This window comes from Podarcis erhardii (genome assembly GCF_964252035.2).
Source record: "Podarcis erhardii genome assembly, chromosome: 6".
In the NCBI taxonomy this organism is placed as follows: Eukaryota; Metazoa; Chordata; class Lepidosauria; order Squamata; family Lacertidae; genus Podarcis; species Podarcis erhardii.
In genome coordinates, this window is record NC_138510.1 from 45136489 (window position 1) to 45155043 (window position 18555).

The following is an 18555-nucleotide window of genomic DNA, read 5'->3' on the forward strand; positions in this document are numbered from 1 at the left end:
CAGGGAGGGAGGGAGTAACCTGACACCAGCGAGAGGAGATGACAGGAGGCAGAAACCGGGCCAGAATTTACACTGTGCAAACAGGGTGTGGTGGGTCTGCCTGCATCCCAGCTGATTTATTAGGAGGCCTTCAAACAAAGACTTCGGTGGGGCATGTGGTATCCAATGTGCTATCTCCTCTGCCTCCATTGTCAAGAAAATGCAAGGCAGAGGTAGGTGCAGAAACGAGGTTCCAGTGAGGTTTTGGCGGGGCTAAAAGCCTTGAGAAGGAAAGGAAAGGGGGGAAATTAAATCGATGGGACAAATGCATGCAGCAGGAAAAGAAATGTATGGCCTGGAGGCTTTGTGGAACATGTATATGCGCTCAGCATTCATAGCTCACTGCTCAGGTTTTCACACTTCAGCCACGATGCCTCCAAAAGATCGCCATGCGCACAAAGAATGTACAGTATTGCAATGTCTTGAAGCTAGGTCCTCCCTCCATCCAGCCCTGTGATTTTATAGCTGGAAGGGGCAATTTCTTCAGAACAGGGGACTGTAAAAAAAAACAAAATGGTCAAGGCCATTTCTTTTGTTGGCACATACCCTTTTTGCTGGGAGAATGGGCCTCTACATACAAGGTGGCAGTTTACAGGTGTTTCATTGCCATCAGAGCTGCTGGTCAGAGATTCTTCTGGAAGGTGTGCAGAAGGGGGCAATTATTTTTTCCGCTTTCCCACTGCCTGGAAGTGATGTCCCTGGGTTGTGTGAGAGAGAACAAATGGACCAGCAAGGTCTGTCTTGCTCTCTGAAGAATCCAAGAGCTATGGTTTGGGTGCATATGCGTGCTCAAGACCCCACCCACCCACCCAAAACCTCAGTGAAGTAGCAGAATTTGTTGGAATGTCAATGCTGTGACCCCTTCCATCTTAAACTCAGCCTGTGAACATTCATAGATGGGCCGTGTATCACAGAAAACACCACTAATCTCCAATAACCTTGGTTCCAAGGAAGCCAAACACAAGCTAAATTCTGGGAGCCCTGAAAAATTTCACGGGGTACACCACACAGTTTATTCTCACATCACGACCATGCACAGAACATATTTGTACACTCTTAAATTCCAGTACACACAAAAAAAGAATACAGATAACAGAATCCTGCACACTGGACCCAGAGGGGACATAGCATTCACGCTAAAGATATGGGCATGAATGTACATCAGGGGCTCATACTCAAATCTCTTACTGTAGATTCATTGCCACTTAGCACCTCCACTTATCAGCCTTTGGCACATTACATATAATCAGTCAAGGTGGTTTTTTAATGTTTGTGGGCCTTTGAATAGAAGGGTGATTTGCTGTCACAATGGGCTGTTGATTCTCCTCTACTTTAATACTATACTAAACTCTTATCTTTATTTAGGTTTCATCTGTCTAACATAAACTGTACATCTTCCTGGCAAGGACTGCGTCCCTTTTTTGGACTGGTGGGATTGCCAGTCAGCCAGAAAAACAGGCTGGCCAATTTTGTGTGTGTGTGTTTCAAGATGAAGCTGTACATGCAGTTTTCCCCTCAGACTCCTCCATGGGGTCCAGTACAGCTGGGATCCACTCCCAGATCCAGCAAAAACTGCTGGGTGGGGTCTCCAAACTCACTCTATCCTTGGATGTCACGCAGATACCAGAATTTGATTTTCTATTAAAAAGATATATTTATTATCAGATATATTGGTCACCAGGGTGATTTATGAATGAAAATATTTTTAATTGTATAGGTCTGAGAACATCTTCAATAGTTTCCAAAATTAAAATCTAGATGCATTTTTTTTAATTATCTGAAGAATTATACTTTTATATGCTTCATCAGTTACTGATCCTCAATAATTAGTTCTTTAATTGTTGAAAATTGAAAAAAAAAGTTATAAAATGTAGTTCCAACTGGCTTGCTCAATTTAGTTATAAAAATATTTACTGTTATATGCTGTTTTTGCAGCGTTTAAAGCACTCCCCATACATTATATTATCAGCACATCAATGCTGTAAAGGAGATTGGTATTACGAGCCCTACATTGCTGATGGCATAGCAAAGAGTGGTTTGCTTAATGCCACTTAGTAAGCTCATAAAAGAGGCAAGATTTAAGCCAGGGACTTCCTGGCAGGTGTGGTGGGAGTGTCCATTTATGCTTGCACAGCACTGACCTCTTTCCTCTCCATCTCCTTTTGGTTACCAGCAGCAACCTCCACTTTGGGAAGCCCCATAAACAACACTGCCCCACACTGCTGGCCACTAGAAGGACATTTTTATTTGCTCAATATTTAAAAAGGTAAAGGTACCCCTGACAGTTAAGTCCAGTCGCGAACGACTCTGGGGTTGCGGCACTCATCTCACTTTAAGGGCCGAGAGAGCCGCCGTTTGTCCGCTTCCGCAGACAGTTTTTCCGGGTCATGTGCCCAGCATGACTAAGTCGCTTCTGGCGAAGCCAGAGCAGCGTACAGAAACGCCGTTTACCTTCCCACCGGAGCGGTACCTATTTATCTGCTTGCACTGTGTGCTTTCGAACTGCTAGGTTGGCAGGAGCTGGGACCGAACAACGGAAGCTAACCTTCCGATCGGCAAGTCCAAGAGGCGCAGTGGTTTAAACCACAGGACCACCTCCGTCCTGCTCAATATTTAGGTGGCATTTAATTAGTTTTCTATATACAAGCTGTTCGTTGGCTGCTGCTTTTGTTTCTAATGGTGTAGTTTCTTGGCTTGTTTTTGTTAGAATGGACTGTTTGATTCTGTTTGTAAACTGCCTCAGAGACCTGTGTTTGTGGAAAGGTGGAGTATAAATGTTTTAAATAAATCATCATTAGTTTTCTTTCCCATAATGATAACTTTCATCAAACAAAATACGTTGGCAAAGAAATTTGCCTAGCAGCAACAATCTAGGTTCGTTTATTTATTTTAGAGGACAGTGAAGCTTGTCCTCTTCAGCATCTAAGAGCTCTATTTTGTGATTGTCTGATTAATAGTTTCCAAAATCAAGGACACTGTAGAAGTCTGTTGCCTAAAATAAGGAACACCCATTATGTTCTAGGGAAGTGTAAAGTAATGAATATCAATTCCGTTCTAATCAAGCTGTGTTGGAGGAGAATTTGTTTTCTCAAACTGACCTAATTTGCACCTCCTAGTCTGATACACAGAGCAGAACATAATTATTTCTTGGTTTTTGCACTTTTACAAATTCTACAAGATTGTTCTCAGACCACAGTGTTATTATATACATGATCCAAAATGTTTTTTTATGTACTTCAAAATAAAATATGGGTGTCAAAAGAAATGTTATTTTGTGATAAAAATTGTAAATACTGTATACTTTTTCATATGGATGGAGAAAACATCATGGAAATGGGACGGAATATAATTTATGAATGAGCACATGCAAAATTAACATGGACCAGATCTATGTAGCGTATGAGGTGGTTCCCGTTAAAACAAAGTGCACATAACGTCTGTGGAACCCAAGTTCCATCTGTGTGCGAGCAAAAGCCAAAAGCAAGGAATCGCCATGGAAAGAATGCGGCATTCTTCTTTTTCTTCACACAGATTGTTCTCTAGACTAGGCCTGCGCTACACTGCTGGAATCAAAGGTTCCTCTAATACCCTCTCCGGTACGTTTAAACATCAGTTTGTCTGGGGCATGAACTCTACACACCGCAGTTCCTGCCTAGCTCTTTCTTTAGCTTCTCTCTCCCCCCGCCCCCCCCTCTTCTTCACAGGCTTGCTTTTTTTCTCTTTTTCTGCTTCCCTGTCCCCCCCCCCCAAAAAAAATCCTCCCAGAAGCACTGGTGTGTTTTTGAGCCCAGGTATGAAACAATTCCTCAGCCACGGCTTGCGATGTTGCAGATAACGTACGGAGAATGTAAATCCTCTCAGCAAGTGCAGCGGCCATAAAAGGCTAAAATGGATTCCTGTGGATTAGAAATAAAACACAGAAAGGGCCCTGTTCTCTTGCTTTCCCCATCCTGTGCTACTTTCCCCCGCCCTTTAAAAAAAAAAAACTGTTGGAAATGCAAAGGGCTTTGCTATATATATATATATATATATAATCACAGACTTAAAAGAAAAATAAAATACATTCCAGGAAAAGGACTGCTGCTAAGAAAACTAAAACCAGAAAATGTTTAAAGATGTTTTAATGACTTAAACACAGAGCCGGGATTGTGTCTAAAAGTTTCCACGTTTGCTTAAAAAAAACAAAAAACCTCCAGCAAATTCAATATTAAATATCCCCCTGCCACCAGCACTACTGCTGTATTTCCCCCACCCCCAACCATCTTATTTAAGCTTTGTGTTATTAACACAGCAGACATGGCCTTAGTAAAGTTTTACATTTATGTTCCCATTTTGCAAAAGAGGGTCCAGCTGCAGTTCCCTTCTGCAATTGACCAAGGGTCCAAGCAACTGTTAACAAGCAGCTGACAGGTTTTTTACACTAGGAATTAGCCCTCATTTAGAGAGGGATTAGCTAGGATCTCCCCTCTAATTGCAGAACAAGCCTGGCTCATGCAATCACCGAGATCCCAGCTTTGCTCCCTTTGGATGACTGCACAAAGAGACAGCGCAGCCTCCGTCCTGCCAGAGAGGTCTGGTTCAAGTCCAGTTTTAAGGCCCGGAGCTGAGCGATGCTGCACCAGTTCTCAGCTCCCTCTGCAGACTCCCCGTGTAATTTTCCCAGCTGCCAGTTGATATCGCAGGGTTGCCCGGCTGCTGACTTCAGTTCAAAGCCTGAATTAAAGCTTTTCATAGGAAAGAGACTGGGTCAGAGGAGAGGTTAGGGCAAGCACAAGGCAGGGCAGGGCAGCTGTCCGCACTATATATGGCCTCTGGTACATTCACAGAGGAGAACAGAGATAAAAGCCTTTTTTTTTTTCCTCTGGTGGAATTATTCTGCTACATATCCTAAGGAAGATTGCTATTTAAAACCAAGATGAAGGAATTAATATACGAAGCAAGTATGATATAAATACAGAAAGACCCTGCTACATTGTCTGAGTGTGACATTGCAATTGTAAGCCATTAGTTTAAACAGTTAGCTGGAACTCAGAACAAATGGACAATCTAATGTATAGATTTCAGAATCTGATTTGAGATCCCCTCCCCTTCAGATTGAAAACTTGTATGCCCTTACATGTACTGGAAGGGAGTCTCATTAAATTCCGTGGGACTTGCTTCAGAATACTCATGCATAGGATAGTACTGAAAAGGGTACCTCTTTGTAAAGTCTTCCAAAAGTGAATTTGGCAGCAGTTTTATAGGCAGAAATTCCAAAGCAAAAGATGCACAGATGAACACTTTATTTTCCCCTTTTTTGTCAGAAAATAGTTTCCAACTTTGTAGAAAAAAAATTATATTCATCATTTTACCACTAGAAAAATCTATATTGGAAGAGTTGCTAAAAAACAAAAAACAAACAAGCCTGAAAATTTTAAATATTATACAATTGAAAACTTTTTTTTATTTTCTTGGTGTTATTTTTGTTAGTGAGGTGAGCAATCTTGTGTGCAAAGATTTAAAGGCATCGGAATGGTGAATGCCAACCACAACTAAATTTTTGTCCATTTTTTAAAAACTGAGAATGGGGAGAAAACAATCATTGTTTCAAAGATGGTAGGCTCATTTCTCAACCAACCTTTTTCCTGCTCTGATCAAGTCACTCTTAAAAGATGGAGCTCCTCAAGTCTTCGTAAATTAAGCATGTCTTTCGGCTCATCTCTTCTTGATCACTTTTCCAGCGGCCCTGTTCCTTTTAATCAGTATTTCCAACAGCATAATCAGATCCTATATAGTGTTGCACCATGGCATGGGTTCAGGGAAGTGGTGCTGAGCACCACAATCGCACAATCAAGAAAGGCACATGGACTGAATTTTATTGAGCCAATTGAGGGAAAGGCCAGTGTAATTAACACTGTATTCCAGTGGGTGCTTTACTCAGGAAAAAGTGCAGAATGGAACACGTGTTTAGGATTGCAGCCTTACAGTACAATCCTATGTATGTCTACTTAGATGTAGGTCCCACTGAATTCAATGCTCCAGATAAAGAATTGCAGCCTTAAGGATATTTTCCTGGTATTCTTTCCAGTTGGTTCAAATGAGAATTATTTTTTATTTTGCTTTTTCTTCATGCTATTTCCAATATTTTCCACAGGAAGAACTTAAAAATCAGGGACCTGGACAACTCCCCTTTTCGTTGGGATGGCCAAAGAGGGCTGAAAATGTCCTCCATTTTGAGACGGGGCAAATGGCATTCTTCCACTGACATCAGCAGAACAAATACAAATTTAAATCCACATACCTCTACCTGGTAATAGGAGTCTTATTTGAAATTTTGAGGAAATAAGAGGTCTTTGCTCCCCCCGCCACCCTATGCTGTAAATCATACTATTTCCCTTGCTTTTAAGGGATGAGAAATGTCTGTACCCTAACTGAAAAATTAAGTTGTTAAAAAAGAAGCGCTCATACCCTAAGATTAAGGCTATGTAAACACTACCAGCTTAAAATGCAGCAAGATTGCCCCTCCTGTGTTTCAGTTCAATTTTGCACATTGTTACACTGCTCTTTGATGTTGTCTGGCCACACCAGTGGGTGGAAAAGGGGCAGAGATGGCCTCACCTGATGTGAATTGCCTGGGTGCTTTCCCACCTCTCTGCCCACCCCCAACTCTGTGCAGCTGTCATCTTACTTCTAAACAAATGTAAAAGCATAAGATCTCAGCCTGTCAGAGCAAACCTGTTCATGACTACCCAGAAACAAGTCTCATTGAGTTCAGTAGGGCTCTGGCTATTCCCAGATCCCTTCTTCCCCCTCACCAAGCCTGGGGTGCAAGCCAAGAGCATCACTGCCCTGTTTGAGTGGCAGGAGCCCAGTGCAGAGGCAGAAACCGGGTTGCCATTATTGCTGTGATCATCTCCTCATACACCCCTGGTTTTGAGAAAGGTGGGTGGGAAGTGAGGTGCTCCTCCACCCATGCTGATGTCAGACATGTAGGACCACCTGCCCACAGGGAACCTGAATGGAATATAGCTACTGTTTTCAAGTCAGATTGAAGCTGGTTTGGGGTAGATCTCATGAAACGGCAGTATTTAGCAAGAAACTATGGGCTACATCTTGATCGTAGGTAATGCAGTGTGAATACACGGATTCAAAAAAACAACCCAGCAGTGGGAGCACACTGGAGCCAGAGTATAAACAGTAATATATCCACAGCCACAGCTGCCAAAGAACTCTTCAAACCATCAATATTTTCTTCCTTTCGTGTCCCCTTCTCTAGACTCCAGTCAGTATTCCAAATTTCTTTATGTTTGTTTTGTTTCAGTCTGCTGGTGTTGTTTTTATCTGCTGTGGTGATGTTTTTTAGAGGTGTTATTGTGTTTTAGATCACTGTCTCTCAAATGGTGGGCCAAGGACCACTCGGTGCCTCAACCCACCCAGATTTCTGGCCGTACTGTCGCCTTTTAGTTGGACTGATGTCAGCACCAGCAACTCCCGGCATGGCGAGTAAAGGTGGCTGAGAAGAAAAATTGGAGAGGGAAAAGAGGACTCCCTTCTCTGAGGGGAAGCCGCCCAAGAAGGCATAGAACAAAACCACAAACAGATAAAAGTTAATTATTTTTAAAATAGTAAACCGGGAGTAGAAATGAACGGCATAAGATAGAGGAGGTGTTACAGAAGGAAGTGCAAGCAAAAGGAAGGCTAGAAGAAACTAGCAGTATTAAAATCCTTCCAAAGCTAATGCCTAATCTTTCCACGAGGAAAGATGACTACGGAACTCTTTACCACAAGGAAAATTCTGTAGCAAAGAATTTTGTGATTTCCAGTAGAAAATGATGCTAGTAATTGCCAGCTGATTATGCTAAACGCTGTCACCATTTTGTAACTTGACATGGCTCCAGCTGCACCATTTTGTGACTGGTGGGCCTCACGAAGTTTCAGTCATCTCAAGTAGGCCCTGGAGACAGAAAGCTTAAGAACCCTCATTTTAGATTGTACATTAGGGTTTGTGTTATTGTTTGTTATTAACATTTTTGGGGCCACCTTGAAAGGGGCAACCCTGAAAAGCGGCCTAGAAGTAAATGAACCACAAGATTTTGAAAGGGTGGTATGTCACCTTTTATGTATGGGTCTTGGTTACATTACCATGGATGCTAGAGGGGTGTCTGATGCATTATAGTCTAAGCAAAGTGATACTGTTTTCTTTTCAGCTTTGCTTCTGGGAGCACAGAGGATCCCAGTTATGCTATGCTGACATTATGCCAATTTTTGTTTGTTTTGTAAAATTATTAGATGCTATCACTTTCTGGAAGTTGTACAAGATGTTGGTGTTCCGGCAGCATACCAAGGGCCATGGGATGGCTCTGCCAAGCAACAAATTTGTTGTGGGTGGGGTAGGATTTGTGGAGAGACGCTGTGTGTTGCGCTAATGTACGAATATACCTGGACATTGTTTCAATCCAGAATTCCCATCCAAAAGAGTGTGACTAACTTCCTCAAACCACTGGGCAGTTGCGTTCTGCCCAGATAAACTTTTCATATATGAAGGTGCCTAAGTAAATGTATATAAGTGAGATGCTTTCATTAGCTTAATAAACCAACCCATCACCTAGTTGGGTATATGTGTCGAGGGGAGTTGGTGAGGGTCTTTAATCCCCGCTTTTAATAAATAGAAGACATTCTAGTCATAATAAAATGTGTTTTACACTCAAAGGGGGAATGGTGGGGGGGCAATTGGCTGGGTAGCGCTGGCTTCTGAGCCCAAACAATGAGGTTAAGAAACATAACTGTAACGCATTAGTAAATTGACAATGAAATTGCAGTTACTTCACTGGCTCTTTATTAAATAAACACAGCCTGAAATGGACCTGTCTGCCCTGGAGGTATTTGTATAGGGTTCATATTACTAACTCAACACTGCTGCTAACACACACTCAGGCACTGCATACCCTGGCATGCAAACACATTCCAGTACAGCCTCTGCAAGGTGGAGCAGACCGCCCTTTCCCCTTGTCACTTTTTCCTTTACATTTCAACCTCAGATTTTACAGCCTTTGGCTGCGACTCCGGCATCTTATCCCTCCAGATTTTAGCTCCTTTGGAGACTAATAGAGAGAAGTCTATGCAGGATTACACGTGCCAACAGCACCTTCCAAGACCACCCCACTAATGAAACAACATACACACACACACACACACAGCCTTACTCACACAACCAAAGAAAAATGTCTTCATCTACCACAACCCCTTTATGTGGCCTTTGAACGACAGCAGCCAACGTATGCCATGGCCCGTCTCGCCTTCCCACACAAAAATCATTTACACATGCAGCTGCGCCTAAGAGCTGTCCATACTCCTTTATATGTGCTACACAAAAACTGCCCGTCTACACAAATTCTAAGGGCTAAACAAGATATGATGTGGGCGATCCATGATCATGTTGGTGCAAGGAAAACAATAGGTATATAAATACCCTGGATGCCAGGATCCAAGTTTGGGGCAAATACTCTTTGGTGAGAGAACGCTAGCAGAGATTTAAAATCACAAAATATGCAGCATGGAAATATAGGCTGTTAGACTTTTAAAATATGCTCTTGTGAGTTCCAAAACGTCCCTCTTCCTCTAGCATAGAGAAAAAGACCACACATTTAGCAAGTTAAAAATGGTTTACTTACAAACTCTCTAAAGGTCAGATTTATGTGCTTTTTCATACAGCATTCTGAAAAAGTTGTACAGGCAGTGAAATTTGGCTTAGTTACAGTGGTGAAATACTATTGGTATAGGGACTCAAGAGTGGCTTGTGAGAGCCACGCAGTCTGAGCTGCAGCAACCTGCTCAGACCTCCTCACGATGAGCTTTGTGCCTAGACTGAGGTACAATAGGCTTGACTACCTTCCTCCCAAGGTGTGAGGGAGTGACTAGCTAAGCCTAGTAGGACAGCTTACTCTATGGCATTAACCCCTTCACACATTAATTTGACTCCACCCCCATCGTTCTACCCGGACACTGAGGTCCAGCACCGAGGGCCTTCTGGTGGTTCCCTCACTGCGAGAAGCCAAGTTACAGGGAACCAGGCAGAGGGCCTTTTCAGTAGTGGCGCCCTCCCTGTGGAATGCCCTCCCACCAGATGTCAAAGAGAACAACAACTACCAGACTTTTAGAAGACATCTGAAGGCATCCCTGTTTAGGGAAGCTTTTAATGTTTGATGTATCACAGTATTTTAATATTCTTTTGGAAGCCGCCCAGAGTGGCTGGGGAAGCCCAGCCAGATGGGTGGGGTATAAATAATAAATTATTATTATTATTATTATTATTAAACATGTTAGTTATACGAGGCTGGTTATCCCACAGATCAAAAATAAGCAAATAAAGCAAAGTAAGAATAAGCAATTTAAAAAGAGGCAACCATATGGTGCATGTGTGTCAGGGACCGTGTTGAGGAGGGCTGCACTAAGGAGGAATGGTGGGAGCCTCCCCTTCCCCTGGATCAGGATCCTGAATCTTCCCAGGAGCAGGAGAACAGTATAGATTTGGAACAGTGGTTTGCAGAGGGACATAGTTCAGAAGGCAAAAGCTGGGAAGTACTGGGTGGGGAACAGCTAGGAGGAGAAGAACTGTGAGAGAGAGTAGCCGACTCACTGTTGCTGGAAAGTGTCCATCCACTCAGCCCAAGGTCAAGAGGAGCAGATAAGGTGGCAGCACAGAAAGCACAGTGGTTGTAAGATCAGGCTGCAGGACATGGTAGTGACGTGGATGACTATGAAGGAAGTGGGTGGAACCCTTAATTGGGAGCACCTTAATTCCTAGGAATGGATTCTTTGTTCTCCCACTGTGATAATTAAAATTTTCTAACTGGTAAGAGACTCCTTTCTCTTTGTTCTGCTTATCTAGTGCTAAAGGGGGAGAGGAAGCCAAGCCTGACAATGTGCTTCTGATGAGAGCAGTAATGCAGCAGGGAGGGAATAGTTTAGCCTCACCCCTCAAAGCAACTATTAGCCTGGCTAGAGGAGAAGAAGAAGGAAGATATAGGTGTTGTGTGCTCTCTCTCTCCTACCCACAAACTGGGCTTCAGAGAGTGGGGGTTGCTATTAAGAATGGGAGATGGGAAAGGTTAAGCACTCCACCTGCCAAATGGAGCCCTGCCTCCACAGCTGCTTTAAAGTAATAAAAGGGGTGGGCAGATTCAATTCCACATCTTCCTTATTATGTCCGGTTTGGTCCTAACTCCATAGCTGAACCAGAAGTCCCATAATATACATACTCACAGCACAAACGAGCATCATTCCATCTTACACTTATAACCCCAAATTGAAACCTACAGCCTTTGTGCTGCACATACATGTATAACTAAAGAACATCCACACTAATACTGTATGCTAAACTGAAGTGGTCAGCCAGCCAGCCACCCCACCATAAAAGTATTTTATTGATCTTTGCAAGACTCTGGCAGGACTTCGGTTGATGGCCATTCTAGAAATGGAAACAAAAAATATAGCATATGTATCTATATCCACAGCCAATGACCATCTGTTCCCATTCCTGCACATGCAGGCAAGCCAGCTGTCAGGTAACCAAAGGGAGCCACCGCCACCATGAACAGTCAGCCTTCCCATACTGAAATGGTCTGACCAAAACTTAGGTGCCTTTCTCATTTGCGGAGATGAAACAATGGCTCTTCACATACGAGTGCTGGGATTTTTCAGCAGCTCGTGGGGTCACCTTTGTCTGAACAGCTGCCTGATTTGTTGGCTCTGATAATTTTTGCTTAAGGTAGAAAAATATGTTTCCTGTGCGATCACACCTTCATTAAAAATGTCTGCTCCTGTGATAAGCTAGACGGAAAGATCCGGGTCTCTGATATATATGTAATCAATTAGGATTCAGGCAGTAAGTGGCCTATACGATGCATCTTCTAATCATGTTATCATCAAACCAGCATCAGCAACAAAATCATGCCATTACTGACACTATAGCAACATCTCAGCATCTACCTGATTTCCATTCAGTTAAAAGCACAGTTAAAAGTCTGTGAGAGCACCAGATAGTGTGATTTGTATTGCCAGTTGCAATGTTAAACTGTGTTTAAGTCCCATTGATCTGCCTTGGTAGCTCTTCACTGATTTAGTAGAAGATTATGTTTTGGGTTCATTGGACTCCAGCAAAGAGACTGATAACTAATAATATTTGCTTATAGGTATTGTAGGTCACAAAAAAAACCTGGACCATGTGTTTTGGAGCAGCCTGCTCCTTGTTTCTTTTTGGAAGGGTGCTTGTGAGCAAATTAACATGGTTCTAGATACAGGTAGGTAGCCGTGTTGGTCTGCTGTAGTCGAAACAAAATTTTAATCATTGTTTTAACTGAAGCATCTTATTCTAGGGTACATTCCAGCATGCTGCTAAGGCAGCAAAGCTGTGGATTGGGAATTTGATTCTGGTGGTCATGCATATTGTTCTGCAGTACTGTAAGTACTTAACACCCGAAAAGGTTTGTAGGGAAGTAGCTGGTCTTTCATATGTTAACATGAATAAATATATCCATTCTGATGTGCTCCAGCAGCCATCCATAGTAATGAATGGGTAGGGTGATGTCACTGTGCAGGAAAGAGTGAAAAGGTGAAAATCCGGACACAAAAGTTGTTGAGCTTTGAGCTTTTTTGGCAAAGTTGTTGAGCAAAATCTTTAAAAAATAAATAAATTTCTGAGCTATTTTTAAGGGGAAATGCCAAAACCTACACTTCCGACATGGGTTGCCATATGTCCGGATTTTCCCGGACATTAGCGTAGTGATTTCTGCCTGCACACTGTTTTCAACAGCTTAATATCGTCTATGTCTGGGAAATTCTGGGCGTATGGCAACCCTAACATATGCTTAAGTCAAAGGGATCACTGATAGTCCCTACTGTCCGGGGGGGGGGGTGTACAGTGCAACTGCAGTTACAAAAGTTTGCTGGACTCTGTGTCCTCTGCTTTCTGCTATTTGCCTCACTCAGTTGTGAGATTCTTTTATTTAAAGCATGCCCCTTATAATTACCGTATTTTTTGCACCATAACACTCATTTTTTTCCTCCTAGAAAGTAAGGGGAAATGTCTGTGCGTGTTATGGAGCGAATGCCTGCGGGTGGTGGTGGGGATCTGCTGCAGTCGTGAGCAGAGGATCCATGGTTCCCCTTCCTTCCCTCCTCCGTGGTTACAAAGCATGGATCCACATGGATCCTCAGAATTTTTGCATTGGGCTACTCCAAACTCACTGTCAGATCACATGTCTGTGGCCACAGCATGAACCACAAAAATCATGTATCCACTATTTCGTTTAGAATATTTTTTTTCTTGTTTTCCTCCTCTAAAAACTACGTGTGTGTTATGGTCTGGTGCGTGTTATAGAGCGAAAAATACGGTAAGTGAAATGTTTCCTTACCTCCAACAACAACTATGCTTTACAGAAGCCAGTAAAAACAAAAGACCTACAATAGTGTGTGTGCATGTCTGTGTTTGTTTGTTCTATTTATCAGTTGTCCAATAATGATGCGCACTCTCTCTGGGCGGTGTACAATAATAATAATAAAGCAGATTAAAATCACAGTTATGAATGCATGACCCAGTGTCCAGGACAGTAATAGATTTCACATATTGCACTGTAGGTATCATTAAGGTAACAAAGCCAACTGTCTCAGTTTATATGATTCCCTCTTTTTAGTTGCATTATAATCCACATACAACTGAGTTAGTGTTTCCTTTTCATATCCCACCCCTAAATAAGAAAAGGTAGGGCTATCTGTATCTAAGCTCCTCGTATTATTAGTTTTTTAACTTCAGTTTTTGGAAGGTAAAACTCTAAGAACAAGTGATATATTTGACTATATAGTTACCAACTGGAGAGATTCTGGCTGATGTTTTTGCTTTCAGGTCATTTGTCAGAGGTGCAAAAGGCAAAGCCAGTTCCCTCCTACCAACAATTCTGTCGCCCTTCCTCTGCGATATATCTTATGCCTACCTGCAAATGGGCCATCACGTATATAACATCATGGAAAGCAATTCCGTATCTACTAGTGCCACTCCACTAATTATTTTACAGTATTTGTTTTCAAGAGGAGATCGTTTTCGGTGGCGGCTGTTCACTCGTTTAGCTTCTGAGCATCAGATGGTTTCAAATGTTAAATGTGCATAAAATGAAGGTGGCAGGGGTGGCACATTTGAAGTTATAAATTCCTGTGGTTGCGCAATCTGTTTATAGGGATCATACGTAGATCAGAGGTCAGGACAGGCCACATCTCAGTGAAAGAACACCTGCTTTGCATGCAGAAGGTCCCATGTCCAATCTCTGATTTTTCCAGGTAACGATGGGAGACACCCGTGTCTGAATGCCTGGAGAGCTGCTATCAGTCAGTATAGATGATATTTGAGCTGGATAGACCAATGGTTTGACTCAATAAGCAGAAGGTAGCTTCCTATTTTCCTAACATTGGAGAGGAAGTGCAGAATGTGTCCAAGGGAAGAGAGAAAAACTAATCTCTCACTGCCCCCAGTTTAGCATGAAATACATTAAAGATGGTATTCCTAGCTGGGCTTGCTTCAAAAGGATTCTAAAGAGGGAAAGAAGAGAAATATACTTCCCCCTAAAGATGCACATTTATTAAAATTGAAGTGGAGGCAGGGAACAGCAAAGTGATTAAGAGAACGCAGGGTCCATGAATGGTCCCTCTGCAGTGGAGAAACATGCCACAGAGGCCTAGTTTCTCTGGAAGACATGGTACTAAAGGTTTGTTTGGCAGTCATCCCCCTTCCACCCTCCATGTACACAGAGTGACCCCACAACTTGCAGATTGAAAAGCCATACAACCTGGCTCAGCTTGACTCAGTCAGTGCCATAGTTTTTTCCATCTTCTGCTGGAATAACAGGTTCCTGAGGGACAATGAAGCCAAATTTTTGTTGCTTCTATTTTCCTCCCCGTTATTATTTTAAAAAATTCAAGCAGATGCAAGGCAGACATTGCTACTGATCTCACATGCCTGGTGTAATTGTTGTGCTGTGGTTGCTTGGCCCATATGAGGTGATGGAAAACTGTTTCATCAGCATCAGGTGCCGCTGTCGAGACCAGCCGGGCTCTAGTTACACTATCAGCAAACGTTATAAACACATAGGCACATTCCAAATATTTATCCCACATGAAATATCCCATCTGCTATTGAAAGAAATGAGGGGGAGACTTTTTCCTTCCTTCCTTCCTTCCTTCTTTCTTTCTTTCTTTCTTTCTTTCTTTCTTTCTTTCTTTCTTTCTTTCTTTCTTTCTTTCTTTCTTTCTGCTAAATTAAAGAAAAACTCAGGGTGGAGCTAGTATCTGAAATGGAGGCAGCACAATTATGACGGGGTTTGTACTACAACTGCAATTTCACTTTGTGGTAAGGTTGCCATCACCAAGTTTTCAGATCTGGAAGCTGCCATCCCTTCCATTCATCCTCATGAAATTAAGGCTGCAATCCTATGATGAACTCTATCCTGGGAGTCAGTCCCACTGAACTCAATGAGATTTACTTCTGCAGACATGCAGAGGATTGTAGTTAAAGTTTATTTACGCTGGTTGGAGATTTGGTCAACCTTAAAAAAAACATACATGGTTTTGTTAACTTTTAAAATAATATTGTATTACATGGTGTATCCATGTTTTATTATAAAATGAAACAATGAAGACACTGAAAATGTTTTATTTTTCTATCTAATGCTGTAGCCAACCTAAGCCAATGGCAACAAAGGGATGCCACATCAAACAAGGGAGGATTCCCAAACCTTCTGGGCCAGATCCTCAGCTCAAGCTGATTCCCACAGTATGACAAGTCAGAAAGACTAGCACAATATGAGTTTTTGAGTGCAGCTCTGACTACGGATATGAAAGCAAGCCTTCAGAATAGGTGGGGTCCATGTGTTATTTTTAGCTCAGCATAAATACAAGAGCAGAAGCGTTTCAGTCCCCCCCCCCCCGCCCCAAGCCAGAATTTCATTCCATTTGCAACCTGAAAGTTAGAGTTGGAGTAAACTTTATCATGCTTAATATTCCAAGGATCTGACTCAAGTTGGCTACAGCTATAAAAGGGAAGCGTGCAAGGTTATAGCCGGAATCTGTCAAGACAAAGTTTGCTCCTTTTAATCACGGGAGAGGGGCTGTTTCCTTAGGACTCCCTCCCAGTCCCTCCCTCCCTCTTTCCTTTCTTCAATAGATGGTGTAAACACCTGCAAGTCTCTCTGACTTCAAGGAATAGCTCCAGGTGTCCCTCTGCTCCATGCTGCTGCCAAAGTAACCAAGCAAGCTGTCAGCATCAATGCATCTCTTAACTGTCTTCAGATGAGTAACCATCCAAGAGAAAGTCAAAATTGATTCTTAATTTAGTGAAAACCATCTCGGGTCACAATTACAATTGACATCTGCCCAAAGAATATCTTAACAATAACACGCCACATCTGTAGCTGGCGTAGAGTTACCAATTGACCAAGAGGGTGGGGGGAATAAAAATAAAGTGGCCAGGTCTGTTTTTGTTCTTTTAACAGCAGCTTGATATGCAGAAATTAGCAGGTGACACTTTTCACAGCAAAGAGAATGACACTGACTTGCTGGCATCAGCAGATCACAGAGCTGCTATTGACATGTGTACAGTTCTTGGTTTAAAAGTTGGCAACCTAGGCTGATGTACACTGACTTCAACCATGTTCCACATGCAATTAAATTGGAATCACAGAATTGTAGAGTTGGAAGGGACCCCAAGGGTCATCTAGTCCAGCCCCCCTGCAATGCAGGGTTTGTCTTTATTTCTGAGTTATTTAACATAGTATGATTCTGTAGCAATAATACTGCAATGGCACTTTTGCGAATAAGGCATAAACATGGCAAGACACCCAGTGCTTTCAAAGTTTCAAGCAAGTAGTTCAAAGTGCATTTGAAACGAAGCTGTGTACACATTATCGTTTACTCCAGCTCCAATGTGCTCCCTCTGCTGATGTTTGTAGCTGGGGACACATGTTGCCACAATCCTTATGTATCCTGTATTCTCTTGAGAAAGACTTCTGTATGATTCCTCCCCCCCCCCCCCCCCCCGGTCAAACCAGCTTCCATTCAGTTTGAAAACAGAAGCTGTGGCTAAGCTGAGGTGTGTACATTTGAGACAGCCGTTGCGCATGTGCGGATGACAGCTTCAGTGAATTGGAGTTCAGCGCAGGGAAACAAGCCAGATAAATGTGCTTTGGGTGAAGACATCCCCACTCTCTCTCTGGTAGGCACAGCAATGTAAAAAAGGACTTGAAATGCAGCAAGGGGGAATAACCTTGCTGTATTTTAAGCCGGTAAAGTCACAGCGCCAGCCTTAGTGAGGTCCCCTGTGGACATGCAAATCACTTGCTAAGAATACTCAGGTTGGTCCACACTTCCTGTCAGTCCACTACAACAAAGGCACAAGCTGCATGTTACTTGCTTGTTTTCCCCTGACGTTTTTATTATTAATGCAAGGCAGTCACAGGTAGTTTTTGGATGAGTGTAGGATTGGCAAGGGGAAAAGGCTGCTTTACCCTCTACCTTCCACCTTTAGCCCAGTCAAAATTGCCCCCACCCCCAGTGTGTGGGGGGGGGGGAGACACATGGGTCACGGATGCAGCACCAATGGGCACAAGTGTACCTACCAGTACCTCCCATGGTGCATTCTAAAGGTTTCAGCATAAATTCTCTCAAAAATGTTCAACTTCCAAGAGACTGTTTGCTTTTCCTCCACAGTTCCTGTTAGCTTATGCCTCTCCTACATTGAAACATGCCCACATTTCATTGGATGCCTGGATTGTTAGCAGCAGAGGAGAGGTGCAAAGGGTTTCTCTCCGTGAGTGAGTGTGGCAGTGGCTGATGTAGGTGCCTTGGCCCCCCACCCCACCCCAGTTGATGGAGATGACTGATGTGCAGAATGCCAGCACCATTTTGTGGTTGTGTCTACTTTTCTGTCTTTTTAGATCTGGCAGACATTTTGTGTTATGCCACACACCCCATGGCTGCCTTTTTGTGACCAGCACCCATGGCACTTTCTCAAAATTCCAGCTGTGTCCAAAATGGTTGGTGACCCCTGCAGTACAGTAGACACAAAGTCAGAAAAGCTAAAGCACAGAATGAACTCAGGCTTGCTAGAGAGGTTAAAAGCAACAAAAAAGGCTTTTATGGGTATGTTCGTAGCAAAAGGAAGAACAAAGAAACAGTGGGGTCACTCAGAGGAGAAGATGGTGTAATGCAAACAGGGGACACAGAAAGGGCTGAACTCCTCAATGCCTTCTTTGCCTCAGTCTTCTCCGATAAAGAAAACAATGCCCGACCTGAAGAATTTGGAGCAAATGATTCAGCAGAGGAAACACAGCCCAGAATAACTAAGGAGATAGTACAAGAATACTTGGCTAGTTTAGATGTATTCAAGTCTCCAGGGCCAGATGAGCTGCATCCAAGAGTATTAAAAGAACTGGCAGATGTGATCTCAGAACCACTGGCAGTCATCTTTGAGAATTCCTGGAGAACAGGCGAAGTCCC

At 42.8% G+C, this 18555-nt stretch overlaps 1 long non-coding RNA gene across 2 annotated transcripts in view; it reads left to right on the forward strand.

Annotated features, from left to right (window-relative positions):
• Window positions 1-2625: 2625 nt before the first annotated feature.
• Window positions 2626-18555, forward strand: part of LOC309344211 — a 30396-nt gene continuing 14466 nt past the window's right edge. For both annotated transcript variants that reach the window (XR_014157654.1, XR_014157655.1), the window contains exons 1-3: window positions 2626-3635; window positions 6173-7300; window positions 12393-12477. This is a non-coding gene — a long non-coding RNA (uncharacterized lncRNA). The remainder of the gene's footprint in view (window positions 3636-6172; window positions 7301-12392; window positions 12478-18555) is intronic.